Source organism: Heptranchias perlo, chromosome 29 (genome assembly GCF_035084215.1).
Source record: "Heptranchias perlo isolate sHepPer1 chromosome 29, sHepPer1.hap1, whole genome shotgun sequence".
In the NCBI taxonomy this organism is placed as follows: domain Eukaryota; kingdom Metazoa; phylum Chordata; class Chondrichthyes; order Hexanchiformes; family Hexanchidae; genus Heptranchias; species Heptranchias perlo.
In genome coordinates this window covers 10,608,871-10,624,034 of record NC_090353.1, presented here as the reverse complement: position 1 = coordinate 10,624,034, position 15,164 = coordinate 10,608,871, and the positions used below count along the sequence as shown (strand labels likewise).

The following is a 15,164-nucleotide window of genomic DNA, read 5'->3' as shown; positions in this document are numbered from 1 at the left end:
GAACAGGAGAGTTGTGGAATCCTTCCCAAACCACTCAGAATTTGCATCACCATCCAATGCACTGATTGAAGTAAAATCAAACCTCACCATAAGTACAGGACTAGAAGTATCCACCAGCCTCACCCATTCAGGATTACCCATACATCTTTATTGGAAATGATGGGGAATGGACAGTTTCAAAAACTTCTGGGACAACAGTCTATGGTAAATCCAGGGGTAATCAAACAAGGCAAGCTCAACCCATTTTGAACAACCGTCAAGGGAATATTAAATGTCAAGAAAGAGCTTTCATAAATGCTTCTATGTGAAACATTTCCTTTGGGATTTGAGTTGCTGGCAATAGGTCAGCCAAGCACTTTCAAGCTTTTCTGATCTGTTCCTGGGAGAAATGCATTTTCCCAAACTGATCTCAATCTTTCTGACTACATATTAAGAATCTGCCAGTGCACTAAAATGTTTTGGGGAAAGGACCGGAATAAGGAGATGAGGGAGGTGGAGTAATAGGTGGCAACAAGCCAGGATATGTAACGAACCCTGCTTGTAACTGACCACTGGATGAAATGCAAATAGCATGTGCCAGCTGCCATTTTGTCTTGGCCAAGCTCGAGGCCTGCTCATACAGGGCACCATTGCAGTTTTTAACATTATTTCCATTGAGGAAGGTCTGCGGAGAGAACCTAAGTCATATATGAAATTTTTGATTATCTATGCACAGTCATACATGCTCAGGTGTTCCAATACGTTTTTGTTTTAACCAGTGTTTGCATTTAGTGTCTGGCAAGTTTATATTGGCGTTTCTGCATGGCCTGCACATCAGGAACTGGCAAGGCTAGCAACCCTCTTGAGGACAGTATAAAAGCAGCTAGATGTAAAAGCAGAAAGCTGGTCAAATTAAATCTAAACATCACTAGTTACCATTAAAATATATTAACACAGGGCGGCAGATTTTAGAATCAGATTTTCATTTTCCCACTGTCACTAATCTATATCATTGCCAGAGTGGGAATAATGGGATAAATTAGTCCCATATCACTGGTTCAATTGATAATCCATAAAGGACAGCAACTTGTTAAAAGCAACAGCAAAATCTATTAGCTGGTAATCTCAACCAGGCATTTGGACTACTTGTGCCTCGGGGGCTGTATTTTGCAGCCGAGACCAGTAGGTGCACAGTGCCACGTGCAGCTAAATGTCAAGAGGCAGCTCTGTGGGACTGAGACTGTGGGCGGGACGTTCATAATCTCAAAACAATAAACAAGACTCCGTTTATGTTTATGAAGTGCCGAGCAGGTCCAGTGGGCCCCATGAGTAATACTTAAATCCGGTTCGATGCTACACTGGAGACAAGCCTAAATGGAGAGAGATGGCCTCCCCTAGGAGGTCTCACATTTCAGTCAATTATAGAGTCATTTTTGTGCCAGAAAGCAGAAGTCACTTTGCAGCAATGCAAAACAAGTGGCAGCATAACTGTACTAAGATTCTGCCACTATTAGTAGAGTGCAGATAAGCAGTTTTAAAGTTAAGGATCATTTTTCTAGTCCAATAGAATTCGTGCAAACCTGCAACAGAGTATAACAAAGTATTGTGGATTCAAGATTTCAGAATCTGTTAAACCTGCAAGTTTCAAGCAAAAAACTGAACTTATACTTTTCCAGACTGTGCCTGATTTTCAGCTCACATAGATTAAAATGTCCTTAATCTGCACAAATGGAGCTTCAACCCCAGAACAATTACTAGTTACATTATAAAAATGTAAGTCCTAGCAAAATAACAGAGTCCTAATAATAAATTTGAAGAACTACTGCTCTGAAATCCACTCCACAGTGTAAATGTGTAGATTCTACAGCACTAGGGTTGCCAACTCTGGATTCCTGGAGATTTGATATTCTGACCACTTGATATCTGACCATGTAATGCATGATCACCTTACATCTGATGACATGACCTACAAATGTTATTGCATTTACCTTATAAAGGGTTAGGGTCCCCTGTAGTTGAGCATTTTTGCTTGTGGTTTCGCTCCAGCAGCTGTTGTGCGAGAAGTTCCAAGAACCAGGAGGCCACATGTGAGCAAGCGAAATAGGGAAACTGAGGGCTGGGGAGCGATCAGAGGGGAAATCAGAGATGGGAGGAACTTTGATTCCACCAGAAACTAATGGCAACTCACTGAAATTGCACTGATAACTAATAGTAACACTGGTAACTCTCAGATTCCCCTCATAACCAACAGTAATAGAATAACTCACTGGTAGTAATAGGTGTAATGCCCCCATATCCTACTGTAACTAGTAGTAATCCTATAACTCGCTGATATTCACCCTGAAACAATAGCCAGAATCTCCCTGCGCTGCACAAGGTGCAGTCAGGCTCTCCAGTCGATGCCACTTTTAATAAGCCCCATCTCTCTCCCTATCTCCTTGGACTCCAGTTCAGACTCCAGTTCCATGTGAAGGAGACAACTCTGAACTGGAAATCTCAGGGTCAGAGCTGATTTGTACTTGGACTTCACACGTCAAAACCGACCTGAACCAAACCAGAGATAATGCACAGGCTCAATGTTTGGGCACTTTGTACTAAACTCAGCTCAGCATTTCTAAACCACTCCCTGGGCTCAGTCTCAATAAAGGAGAGTTTTCATAGAATTATAGAAATTACAGCACAGGAGGCCGCCATTTGGCTCCCGGTGCTGTCTCCTGTAATCCCATTCCCCCAGATCCTTTAATATTCCTCCTTTTCAAATATTAATCCCCATTCCTTTAAAATTAACTTTAGTATCTACCTCAATAGGCATATGTGGTGAAGGATCCCAGAGTCTAATAGCCCTCAGTTCAAGAACCTTCCTCCTCCCTTCCCCCTTGGTTCTTCCAGTGAGAATCCTTGGTTTCCGTTCCCTAGTTCCTCATTCACCCACCAATGGAAACAATTTTTCACTATTTACCCACAGTAAGGTCCCCAGGTTTCACTCACCCCTTTACTGGCTGCATCTCAGTGCCGCTCCCACAACACACTGCTGCAGCTCCTAGCTCTGCAGAAAATGCTGGTTGCAATGCCCACCCCCATTCTCCATGCCCCCCTTGCTTTAGCCCCAAACCCCCAACCCTTAGCTCCCTTCTTTCCCCATTCCCATTCTCTTCCCCCAACCTTCCATCCCCAATACTCCAGTCTCTATCTCTCTCCGAGCCCCCATCTCTCCCCCCAGAGGCCCCATTCTCCAGTCTCCACCTCTCTCCCCAAGCCCCCTTTCCATCTCTCTTCCCCGCCCCCCCACCCCAAGGCCCCAAATCTCCCCCCGAGCCCCTATTCCCCAGTCTCCATACTCAATCTCCTCCAAGCTCCTATTCCCTAGTCTCCCTCTCTACGCTCCTACTTGACACCACCCCGATTTCCCAGTCCCCTTCCAACTGCACACCAACCAGCTGTGGCTCTCTGCGGCGCTAGGAATGACGGCACGAGCCAGAGGCTTCTCTGAGCAGCGGGGGTGGGGGGTGTCATTTTAAAGCACTCATGTCCCAGGCTGCTAAAAGCAACACTTGGGAAAGGAATCGCCACCTTCAGGAGACTCCCATCGAGGATTGGGAACCCTATAGAGTATTTGGAGACCCAGCACAATACAGGCCGTTTCTACTAGAAGCAATTCTGTGATGACAGCCATTTTACCCTAACAATCAGGTTTCAGGACAAAGGCTGTAACAACCTCCGTGCACCACTGTCCCTGATTTACAATGGCACCACTCTCCTGTGTGAGCTCCACTGAAAAAAAAGAGACCCATTTATCAATGCATGCACAGAGTGCCTTAACATGATGTTAACTGGACAATGACCCAAGCCAATCAAGTGCAGAGCATGGGTGCATGTAAACATTGCGCCATGATGCAAATACGCAGCATGTTGAGCAGGCCAGAAGAGGAGGCACCTAATATGATGGCAGATCACAAGACCTCGGGAAAAGTAGGACTCTTTTATATTTAGGAGTTGAAACTGTGTGGCTTCAACTGGTGGCACTTCATCAGGGTAAATGTGCCAATAAATTGGCCATAAATATTTCCTGTCCTGTAACAGGGAAACCTGGCAGCAAAATCAGATGATTTCAACTTCCACAGTAATAGTTAAGATTAGCAATATTGTGTCCTTTAATGATGCCAGATCAATTTGCTGATAGCTGGAGGGTGCATTCTGTAGTGGAAATGCTTTATGCAAAGGGAATGTCAGATTTATTGCCCGGTTTAACTGTTACTGAGGAACTGCAAAAAATGGAAGTGTGTTTCAGGTCAGTAAATTTGCATACAGAATGAAGATTCTCATATTTTCAAGCCAATAGCCTATCCTTCAACAATATATGAGATAATCAGGTAGTGCTGTTACAAGGCTTATTTTGCATATAGATATCAATACACTATCAGAACAACAACATGGTTTAATCTTGTACCAAAATACTTTGTGTGTTATGCTCTTAATTCATCAATTCAAATTTCTCTGCTACCAGTACTTTATCCTTGTCCCAGGCATAATCCAAGTTTGGGTAAGCAAAACCTACAACTGTATTGTTCAGTATTTTAGTTCAAGTGGACGTAGTCTGTAAATTGCACACACCCATTAAATTTAACACTGCATGGCTTCCCTTCATGTATGTACTGATGACACCCAATTCCACTTCCCCGCCACATCTCTCAACCCACAAACCACCTGTGCCCGGCTGACTGCAAGCAATGGATGAGTCAAAATTTCCTCCAACTGAACATCAGAAAAACCAAAGCCATTTCAGACCTCATTTAAGCCCCTCCCCCTGCACTGACTCCATCCACCTCCCCAGCCACCTGCTCAGACTGAACCAGATTATGTGAAATGTTGGCATTCTGTTCAACCCAGAACTGAAATTCAAAGCTCACATCCTATCAAGATAATTTACTCCCACCTCTACAATATTGCCCACCTCCACCGTTTCTAAAAAGCTGATCCAAGCTTCTGTCTCCCCTAGACTCAATTTTTCCAATGTCCTCTTTGCTGGCCTCCCATCCTTCATATAACACTAACTTGTCCAAACCTCAGCTGCCTGTGTCCTGTCCGACAATAAGACCCACTCACCCATCACTCCCGCACTCGCTGACCTAGATTGTTTCCGTGATTTTGTTTACAATCCTATGGGAATGTCATAATGCTACATCTGGGATTGATGACAAGTGTGAGTGAAGAACTGAATTGCAACAAACTAATAGATGGCTCTACAAGTTTTTTGATGCCTCCCAAATAAAACTCATGTCACCCTTTTCCAAACTACCAGAACTTTGATAGCACTGCAGCAGTGGTTTCCAAATTTTTCTATGGGAAGGAGGGAGGGAACCCCATGCAAATAGTGATACACTCCTGGACATCCTCAAACCAACCTCTAAAAGATAGTGCCAGGTACCCAAAGGAAAACAGTACTACCATAGTGTTCAAGCCAAAAATACAGAAATCTGGTAACATTGCAGACCCTTGAGGTTTGGGGAACCCAGTTTGAAAACCCACATGCTACAACAATTATATCCGTAATGGTCGGAACATCGAATAAAGACTGACCTCATTATGTTTTAGATACAACCGAGATAAATCTTTGAGGCAAACTTATCATGTAAAATACAGACATGCTAGAGCAAGAGGAATTCTCATTCACAGCAAGGACACTCCAATTGCGCGATATAAACATACAACGTTAATAAAATACATTAAACCACTGCAGAGACACAAAAGCAGGACTTTTTAGTCCACCTCTTGCCTATGAACGAGAGAATATGGAAAAATAATAGTTTTAACAATCTAATGCTGATGTCAAGAAATTGCTCTTACAGTGGTCACATTTACAGTAAGGATGCAACAAACTTTGTTTTTCTGCCTTGAAAATTTCTCAGACCAAAGCTTTTGGTTCTTTTGTGGCTGGAACTGGAGCCACTGAGATAAGAGATAAGGACAAGGGAAAGAAAATAGGGTGAGCCAGATAGCTTCATAAAACTGAGCAATGCTATGAACTGCTGTAAGATGAAGCCAGCCACACTGCCCGGGACTACAGCAGCATTATTACACGATGATTAAAACAGTTTCTGTTCTTGGGTCTATTCACAATATTACACAATCTTTTCTGGGATTCTGGATATTTTGAAACAAAACATTAAAAAGTGCATATGGAAATTTTAGTTGTATACTGTAGCAGTACAGCTTATTAGGTAATTACAAAATCAGAGCATTGATCACCCTCAATGAATTCCAATTACAGAAGCTTGAGCAGCCTAACTAGTTAAATTGGTAAAACTGCAACTCTGCATGAATAGGAACGTACATAATCAGAGCTAATACTTTACTTCAATTTTACCTGTGCTGTAAATCATTTAAAAATATTCAGAACAGCTTACAAAGATAAAAATGCTATGTAAATGCAAGTTAACATAGAAAAACATCCCAAGACAATTTTACAAACACAATCAAAAAAATGGACTCATGGCTTCACTGTCTCTTTAATAATTACCTGCCAATATATAGGCAACAGGAATCTTGGTTTAGAGCTTAGACCAAGTACATATCTCCAATAGAAAAAAGTCGAAGTATTTGAATTATGTTTCACTGACACTACCTTCAGCATTAAAATAGCAATTTTCTTCCTACAATCAATGTTCCCATTTCAGAGGTACAAGAATACTTCAAAGCTTCCAGAAACAACGAACATCCCGTCAAAACTGTGATGTAGGCAAGATGTAGATATATGGCAAGGTTCCCACTCGGCCCCACAGCTCCAGATCAGTCTGAAGCCACAGACCCACCATTTTCTATGAAGCCGCTCTGGGGCGTACAGAAATCATGACAAACTGTCGTCATCTGAGGGGCCAAGCGGAGTGAACTGACACGGATATCCTTGAAGTGGGGACATTGATCTTATTGACATCATCGGACTAACCTAGCAGGACACGACAATAAGAAAATTGCCATTTTTAAAACATGTCAATCAAAATTCTTCACCGCCAATATTTTTGTCTATAAACTGGGGAAGTACTTTCCTTCCCTCTTCAGTAAACGTGATTTTCCATAGAAAAACGTGATATAAAGTTCCTACTAAACCAACTTCTGTGGATTAAAACTGCAATGGACAACACTTCTATATATAAATAACCAAGGAGTATGATATAGCTAAATCCCCCACTGATAACTGGTAAGGCTGGATAGGAGATGTTCTACTCTGTACCTGTGCATAGTAAGTGTTTCACCTTACAAGTACTAAACATCCTTTTCAGTTATCTACATGCAACATACAATTTCCCCAATGATGATTAGAATATTGAACAAGTTATGGTCATTGACATCCATATTAATTAATAAGCAGGGCATAAACATCTATTGATCACATACTATATTAAGTCATCACAAACTAAGCATTTACAAACTTATTGCAGTCAAGCAAGAATAGAAATGAAATATGGAGCTCCCCACATGGCGTGGCACCAAGCTGTTTGATTAGGAAGATCCCGGGTTTTAATTCCCAATTTGCTCTGAGTGAGCCAAGTTCAACCAGAGCAGCAGTTGAAGTGTGATAAGTGGCCTTGGTACCACGGACCCAGACTCATGGAATGAAGATCTTCTCCGTGGGTCCTATTTGAATGAATTTGGGCAATATTAACTGAGTTTCAGGAAAAATGGGCTGACAGCACAAAGTTGCCTCCAATGCAGTACTGATAGGCGATCACAATTACAGAGATCGCAGGGTCGTTGGTGTACAATATAGGATCATCAAAATACAAATGTACCATTCAGCCTCATCTAGGTAGCTCTAACATTTTTGTTAGCTATATTGCATATTGTAGGTTTATGTTTTTAAAAAAAACTTGCATTTATATAGCACCTTTCACAACAGCAGGTCACCCCAAAGTGCTTTACAGCCAATCAAGTACTTTCAAAAAGTGTAGTCACTGTTGTAATGTAGGAAACGCCAATTTGTGCACAGCAAGGTCCCAGAAACAGAAATGAATTACCAGATCATCTGTTTTTAGTTGTTGGTTCAGGGATAAATGTTGGCCAGGACATGAGAAAAATTTCCCTGCTATTCTTTAAATAATGCCATGGTATCTTTTACATCAATCGGAGAGGGCAGATGGGGCCTCGGTTTATCGTCTCCTCTGAAAGACAGCATCTCTAGTGTTTAACTGGTTTACCTTGAATTCTACAGTTATATGTCCCCTTGTTCTGGGTTCCCCTGCAAGAGAGAAAATGTATTCCCCATCAACACCATAGGCTCTTTTCATTATTTAAAACTACTCAACTAGATCACCCCTTACCCTCCTTATCTCTGGAGAATATGATCCAAGTTCACCAAGTCTCTCATCATAACAGTCTCTCAATCCTAGGTATCATCCTGGAAAATATTCGCTGGACTTTCACTAAGGCAACTATAAACTTCCTAAGACTAAGCACCCAAAACTGAACACAATATTCCAAATGAAGTCTGACCAGCACTTTGTATAATTACAATATTACTTCCAGTGGAAAACATCACACTGATGCTACAGAGGTGCTCTTTGGAGATTGTGGATGAAGTATATTGTTGGGGTAAAATAAAAAGAACTTTACTCTGCACCTAACCCATCTAAAACTTGACTTGAATGAACTTCATACCAACACTGGATGCTTCAAACAGGAAACTGCTCTGTTTCCCGGTGCTAATACCACTCACCTCGATGAGCAAAAAAAAAACAAAAACAGATGGTTTACTCTATCTCCTGAGGGGAGGAATTTTTTCAGGTCAGACAGCAGCAGAAACACTCAGACATGATGCTTAAATGCACGACAGAAAAGGATCTAGCAGACACATCACCAGAGTGAGTCTCCTTGGGTCAGGAGACTCAATATGGTAGATCTCAAGAGTTGCTTTGTGACTTCCACACATATAAATATCCCATTTTAGGAAGGAGAATAGTAAACATGCTTTATTACAAGGTACTTTATGACAAAAAGCACTTTCCTTCCTTCCCAGGACAATGCTCCTCTTAAATAATTGTAAACAATTTTGCAACACCAAGTTATAGTCCAGCAATTTTATTTTAAATTCACAAGCTTTCGGAGGCTACCTCCTTCCTCAGGTGAACGATGTGGAAATCTGTAGTGAAATCTGTACATTAAATAATGTAGTGTAAGCTGAATGAAGAGTAGTTTAGGATTCTACCACTAGATGGTAATACAGGAATAGAAATAACCAGCACACAGTTACACGCAAGAATGTCCCACAGAATTAACAAAATAATCACATTTCAGATACATCTTTACTTATGACTTCTCATGACAAGTGGGCATAATTATGAATTTTCAACTGAGAAACACTTCTGAAGTACTGTGCACTATGAAGTGGAGTGATGGCTAAAGCCAGCTGTGCCAGAGGCAACAAGATAAAGTACTTCCCCACAATGTACGTTGGGGGTACTGGGGTCCCAAGCTAAACTATTTCTTAAACTTTTGAGAACTCTGCCTGAGCAACACAATGAAGCTTCAAAAAGGTACAAAGAAGTGGTTTGATAGCCTCAATTTCACAGTTTCTGATCTCAATCTTGCTACAGAGGTGAGGCCTGGGAGGGAGGTTGCATGAAAGCCCTCTAAATGCATATGCACTTCACAACCTTCCTAAGGTAAAACCAAGAGAATTTTTTTTTAAACCTGGACAGTAGTCTGCCAGGCAACAAACATTTCAAATCCACAAGCAGCAAGTCACCAATCCTTGCTAGCTCTCCTGAACTCTCAAGCACCTGCTACAGACCAGATGGAGAAGCTTCGCATGAAATAACATTTCTTCTTGAACTAGGAAGTGCTGTGTAGTAGGGCCTGACAAGATAACGAGACACCAGCAGAAATTGAGGCTGCCAACATTTTTCTTTTCTTTATTCAGTAACCATATGATGTTATGTTCACCACACACTGCGCACAGGAGCATATATAAACGGGGAGGCTCTCTGTTGACTTTGAATTCAAGGCTACAGAAGCACGATCAGCTCCCTCAGATCTATAGCGGTTCTGGCAGCTGGACTTGAGGGGTGCGTTCGCAAGCCTTGAGCTGGCAAATCGGTTACACCTAATTTTACTGACACGGGCACGGCAACAGCCAGAAGTGCTACAGAAATGGGCAGACGAAATTTAACACAAAGAAAGGCGAAGTGATGCATTTTGGTAGGAAGAATGAGGAGGAGAGGCAATATAAACTAAATGGTACAATTTTAAAAGGGATGCAGGAACAGAGAGATCTGGAGGTGTACATACACAAGTCTTTGACGGTGGCAGGACAAGTTGAGAAGGCTGTTAAAAAGACATATGGGATCCTTGACTGTATAAATATAGAGGCAGAGAATACAAAAGCAATGAAGTTATGCTAAACCTCTATAAAATACTGGTTAGGCCTCAGCTGGAGCATTATATCCAATTCTGGGCACCACACTTCAGGAAGGATGTCAAGGCCTTAGAGAGGGCACGGAGGAGACCAGAATGGTACCAAGGATTAAAGACTTCAGTTGCATGGAGACACCAGAAAAACTGGGGTTGTTCTCCTTAGAGAAAGGTTAAGGGGAGATTTGACAGAGGTGTTCAAAATCATGAAGGGTTTTGACGCAGTAAATAAGGAGAAACTGTTTCCAGTGGCAGAAGGATCAGTAACCAGAGGACACAGATTTATGATAATTGGCAAAAGAATCAGCGGTGACATGAGGGAAAAAAATTTACGCAGCGAGGTGTATGATCTGGAATGCACTGCCCAAAGGGGTGGTGGAAGCAGATTCAATAATAACTTTCAGAAAGGGAATTGGATAAATACTTGGAAGGGGAAAAATTTGCATGGCTATGGGGAAAAAGCAGGGGAGCGGGATTAATTGGATAGCTCTTTCAAACAGCTGGCACAGAAACAAAGGCCCAAATGGCCTCCTTCTGTGCTATATCATTCGATGATTCTATGAAAGGAATGGAGGCGGACAAGTAGGTGGGGCTGGCTAAGAGATTATTCAGAGCAACACTCAGCAGTTTAATTTGCAGACTCATGTATCTGACAATTTGTATGATTCACCATAATAGGCACACTCCATCATGATGGATAAACCACTTTTGTAGTTCCTTCATGTGCAGTTAAAAGATAGAGAGACTGTATAAACGCATAAAATGTCAATTAACATTCAAATCACACATTCAACCTGGCACAACTCATAAGCAGGTTTAGAGACAGCATGTGCACAGGTGGAACTCAAAACCTCTAAACAGCTCTACAATTTATCCCTGACCATCTGCTTTTTTATGTTCTACAATAGATTGCACTTTACTCACCGTATTTTAGAAGACGGTTGGCGTTATCTCATATGAGAAGACAAGGTAGATGGTTTGCACCTGCAATTAAGAACAATACGCATGTGTCATTTACAGAGTTTACCAGATTGTCAAGATTGCATAAAGTACAAGGTAGGTTTTTCATCATTTATAAAGCAGCTTAGTACACAGGCTTTGTCGGACCATATTTTTCCCATTTGCTCCCTATTTCTCCTGCAGCCTCTGACTCTCACTGGGTAATGGCCCCACATGCATCAGCAGCCCTCTGGTACTTCACCCAAATGGCTACTCTTCACGTGTGGTCCTGGACAGCAAGTCTTGGCAGACTTTCAATTGCAAAATTACAGCCAAATACAATCCCATCCTCACAGGACATCTATAAACATGCACTTATGAGCAAGAGCCACTGGGCAAGAACTATGGTTGATTTGCCTAGCTGGGCACTGAGACCAACTGTGGCATCCCAACTCCTGCCCTGGCTGAGATCAGCTAACTCAGCAGAGATCGAAGGCTTTCTGGCATGGATGGCTTAGTGCTACACCAAATGGTCCATTAATCACTAGGCCATTGTAGGGAAGTCCTTTAGAACTCAATTTCAAAATAAGTTTGTAGTCCTCAAGAAATTATGCACCAAGGCAAGTAGATTCATTAGTGTCCAATTGATTTAATTTGGATTCCCTTCAGATTGTCTGCACCTCATTTCACAAACTTATATTCTTCCTTTAAGTGCCCTTACTACGGCGTGCCGGTCCATTGGGCAACGGGATTGCACTTATATGTTTAGAATCCATGATAATCTTTCACCTTGGTTGGTAAAATAAATTCTAACATCACATTAGCATGGCCTTTACTGATACCATCATAACAAAAGCAAGAACACACAAATCTGGTCAATGTATGCCAGAAATCATGATACACCACATTGCAAGGCATTGGCATAACCTTGGGTCGACATGCTAAATCAGCTTTGCTGTCATTTTGATATTGAAAGTGAAATATATTTTTACTGAATTATATCAATCCTACATGTTATAAAGGAAACTTGTGAATACTCATCATTACCACTGCCTCTCATTAGTCCAAATTATTTTAGAGCTGAGAGATTTCAAGTGCACACATTTTGGGTGGAATTCCTACCACTGGCCGTTCTGCTCCAGTGACATTATGCATGACGAGCACTCCCTCGTTCACAATGTCACCGGGCGTGCCACCGAAAATGTCTTTCAGACCTCTGCAATGCAATTCTGAAGCATAAAGGAGGGCAATAAAAAGCAGTGACCACACGACAAAAAGAAAATACAGAAAATCATGGGGGGGGGGGGGGGGGGGGGGGGAGAAGAAAGGAGGCGAGCGAGAGTGGGGGGGGGGGGAGAGAGAAAGAGAAGAAAGGAGGCGAGCGAGAGTGGGGGGGGGGGGGGGGGGAAGAGAAGAGAAGAAAGGAGGCGAGCGAGAGTTGGGAGGGGGGGGGGGGGGAAGAAGAGAAGAAAGGAGGCGAGCGAGAGTGGGGGGGGGGGGGGGGAAGAGAAGAAAGGAGGCGAGCGAGAGTGGGGGGGAGTGGGGGGGGGGGGGAAGAGAAGAAAGGAGGCGAGCGAGAGTGGGGGGGGGGGGGGGGAAAGAGAGAAGGAGGCAAGCGAGAGTGGGGGAGGTGGGGGTGAAGTAGGAGGCGAGCGAGAGTGGGGGGGGGGGAAGAGAAGAGAAGAAAGGAGGCGAGCGAGAGTGGGGGGGTTGGGGGGAAGAGCAGAAAGGAGGCGAGCGAGAGTGGGGGGGGGGGGGAGCAGAAAGGAGGCGAGCGAGAGTGGGGGGGGGGGGGGGGAGCAGAAAGGAGGCGAGCGAGAGTGGGGGGGAGGGGGGAGCAGAAAGGAGGCGAGCGAGAGTGGGGGGGGGGGGGGGGGAGCAGAAAGGAGGCGAGCTAGCGAGAGAAAGGGGGATATAAATGCATTATATAGCGCCTTTCATGACATCAGTATGACTCAAAGCACTTCATAGTCAATGAATTACTTTTTGAAGTATGGTCACTGTTATAACATAGGGAAACATGGCAGCCTATTTACGCACAGCTAGATCCAACAAACAGCATTGAGATAAATGGCCACATAATCTGTTTTAGTGGTGTTGGTTGAGGGGTAAATGTTGGCCAGGACACATTTATCTGGGAGAGTTCCCCTCCTGTTCTTTGAAAAGTGGTGTGGGATCATTTATGTCCACCTGAGAGGTCAGATGGTAACTCGGTGCGACATCAGATATCCAACTATGCAGAACTTCCTCAGTACTGCACCGAATTAGCAACCTAGTCCTGGATTGGAGCTCGAACTCACAAACTTCTGACTCAGGTGAGAGAGCTACCACTGAGCTACAACTGACACCTACAGATTACCTAAGTGCCCCTGGATCTTTTTGGTGAGTGGGAGAAACCAGCTAGTATTCCTCCTTCTATTTGGAGTGACCCCTGCTGACAGATGCAGGCATGTGGACCTCAGGTAAGAGCAGAATCAGGATGTGCTATGATGCTCTCCACAGTCAAATACCCTGCCAACACTCTGTGTGGACTCACAAATGTAGAATAGTACTGGAGAGTTGCCATACTCCAGCAAAGCCTTCAAGAAAACAGGGGACAAAAACAGGGTGGGGGGGGTGGGGAAAAGAAACATTTCTGCAGGAGACTTCACTGAAATTACTTTTGTGCCTTTTGCTCCACTGCTGGAAGGTTTCAGAGTGACCGTTCTGGGCTTTCGCAACCAAATACTTTCAGCTGATTAACTCACAACTTGTTAGTGATGCAAACGGGTGTTTTAAAAATAGTTGCGCAAACTGAATTCTGTCAATTAAAACGTTACAGGAAATCAGTTTAACCAGGTTATACTCTATTTTTGAACCTGTATAGAAATGGAAGTACAGTAAAACTAATCTGTAGCCACAAATAGAAGTTATTTTTTAAATAAACAGTGATGTTATATTTTACTTTTACAGTAGTGTTCATCCCCAACTTTTTGTGCTGCTTTCCCAAACCAAAAGAAATTGTCGCACATTTTCATTTGTTTTAGCCAAGGAGGGAATGCTCCATAATACACTGGTTTATTGAGGCACGCTTGGGAATAGTGAGCTTAGTTTCCAACATAGTACTTACTGATGACAGAAACTTTGGAAAGAGTTCAAACATGGCTAAAATTGGTACAAGTCTAAAACCAATGACTTAAGAAAATTACAACAACTTTCATTTATTCAGTGCTTTTTAAATGTAAGAAAGGTCCCACGGTGCTTCACAGAAGTGTAATCAGACAAACATGAACGCCAAGCCAAAGGTGGAAACATTAGGACAGGTAACAAAAAGATTAGTCAAAAAGGTGGGTTTTATGGAGGGTCCTAAAGGAGGAGAACTGGAAATGCAGAGCAGTGAAGGGAGGAAATTCCAGAGGATAGGACCTAAACAGCTGAAGGAGTAGGGGCTGCACAAGAATTCTGAGGAAGGTTGTTAGGCCTGAGGAAGTTGCAGAGATAGGGAGGGGCGAAGCCATGAAGGGATTCAAACATGAAGATGAGAATTTTAAATTGGAGACATTAGGGGACCAGGCCCAAAATAGGTCTGCAAGAACTGGGATGATGAGTGAGGGGGACCTGGTGCAGGATAGGATTTGGACATCAGAGTTTTGGATGAGCTGAAGTTTATGGAAAATGGGAGGCCAGCCAGGGCAGCATTAAACTAGTCACGTCTGGATGTAAAACTTCAAGTGAACACTATCTGGAACTTAAGAGTGAGACTCAGTTACAAAACAAAGATCTCATTTTATATAGTTAAGCTCCATTAGCAAACCACTAACAAAAGGAAAATTTTTGACCACAGAAAAAATGGTTCTGGCACA

General features: G+C 42.9%; 1 protein-coding gene across 4 annotated transcripts in view; it reads right to left on the bottom strand.

Annotated features, from left to right (window-relative positions):
* kdm4b (lysine (K)-specific demethylase 4B) overlaps nt 1-15,164 on the bottom strand; it is a 433,937-nt gene that overhangs the window by 365,385 nt on the left and 53,388 nt on the right. For 3 of the 4 annotated variants that reach the window (XM_067968101.1, XM_067968103.1, XM_067968104.1), the window contains exon 2: nt 11,308-11,367. The gene's annotated coding sequence lies outside the window, so the exon portion shown is untranslated. Of the gene's footprint in view, nt 1-8,171; nt 8,209-11,307; nt 11,368-15,164 lie in introns of those variants that run through there. The other variant, XM_067968102.1, reaches the window with a different exon arrangement.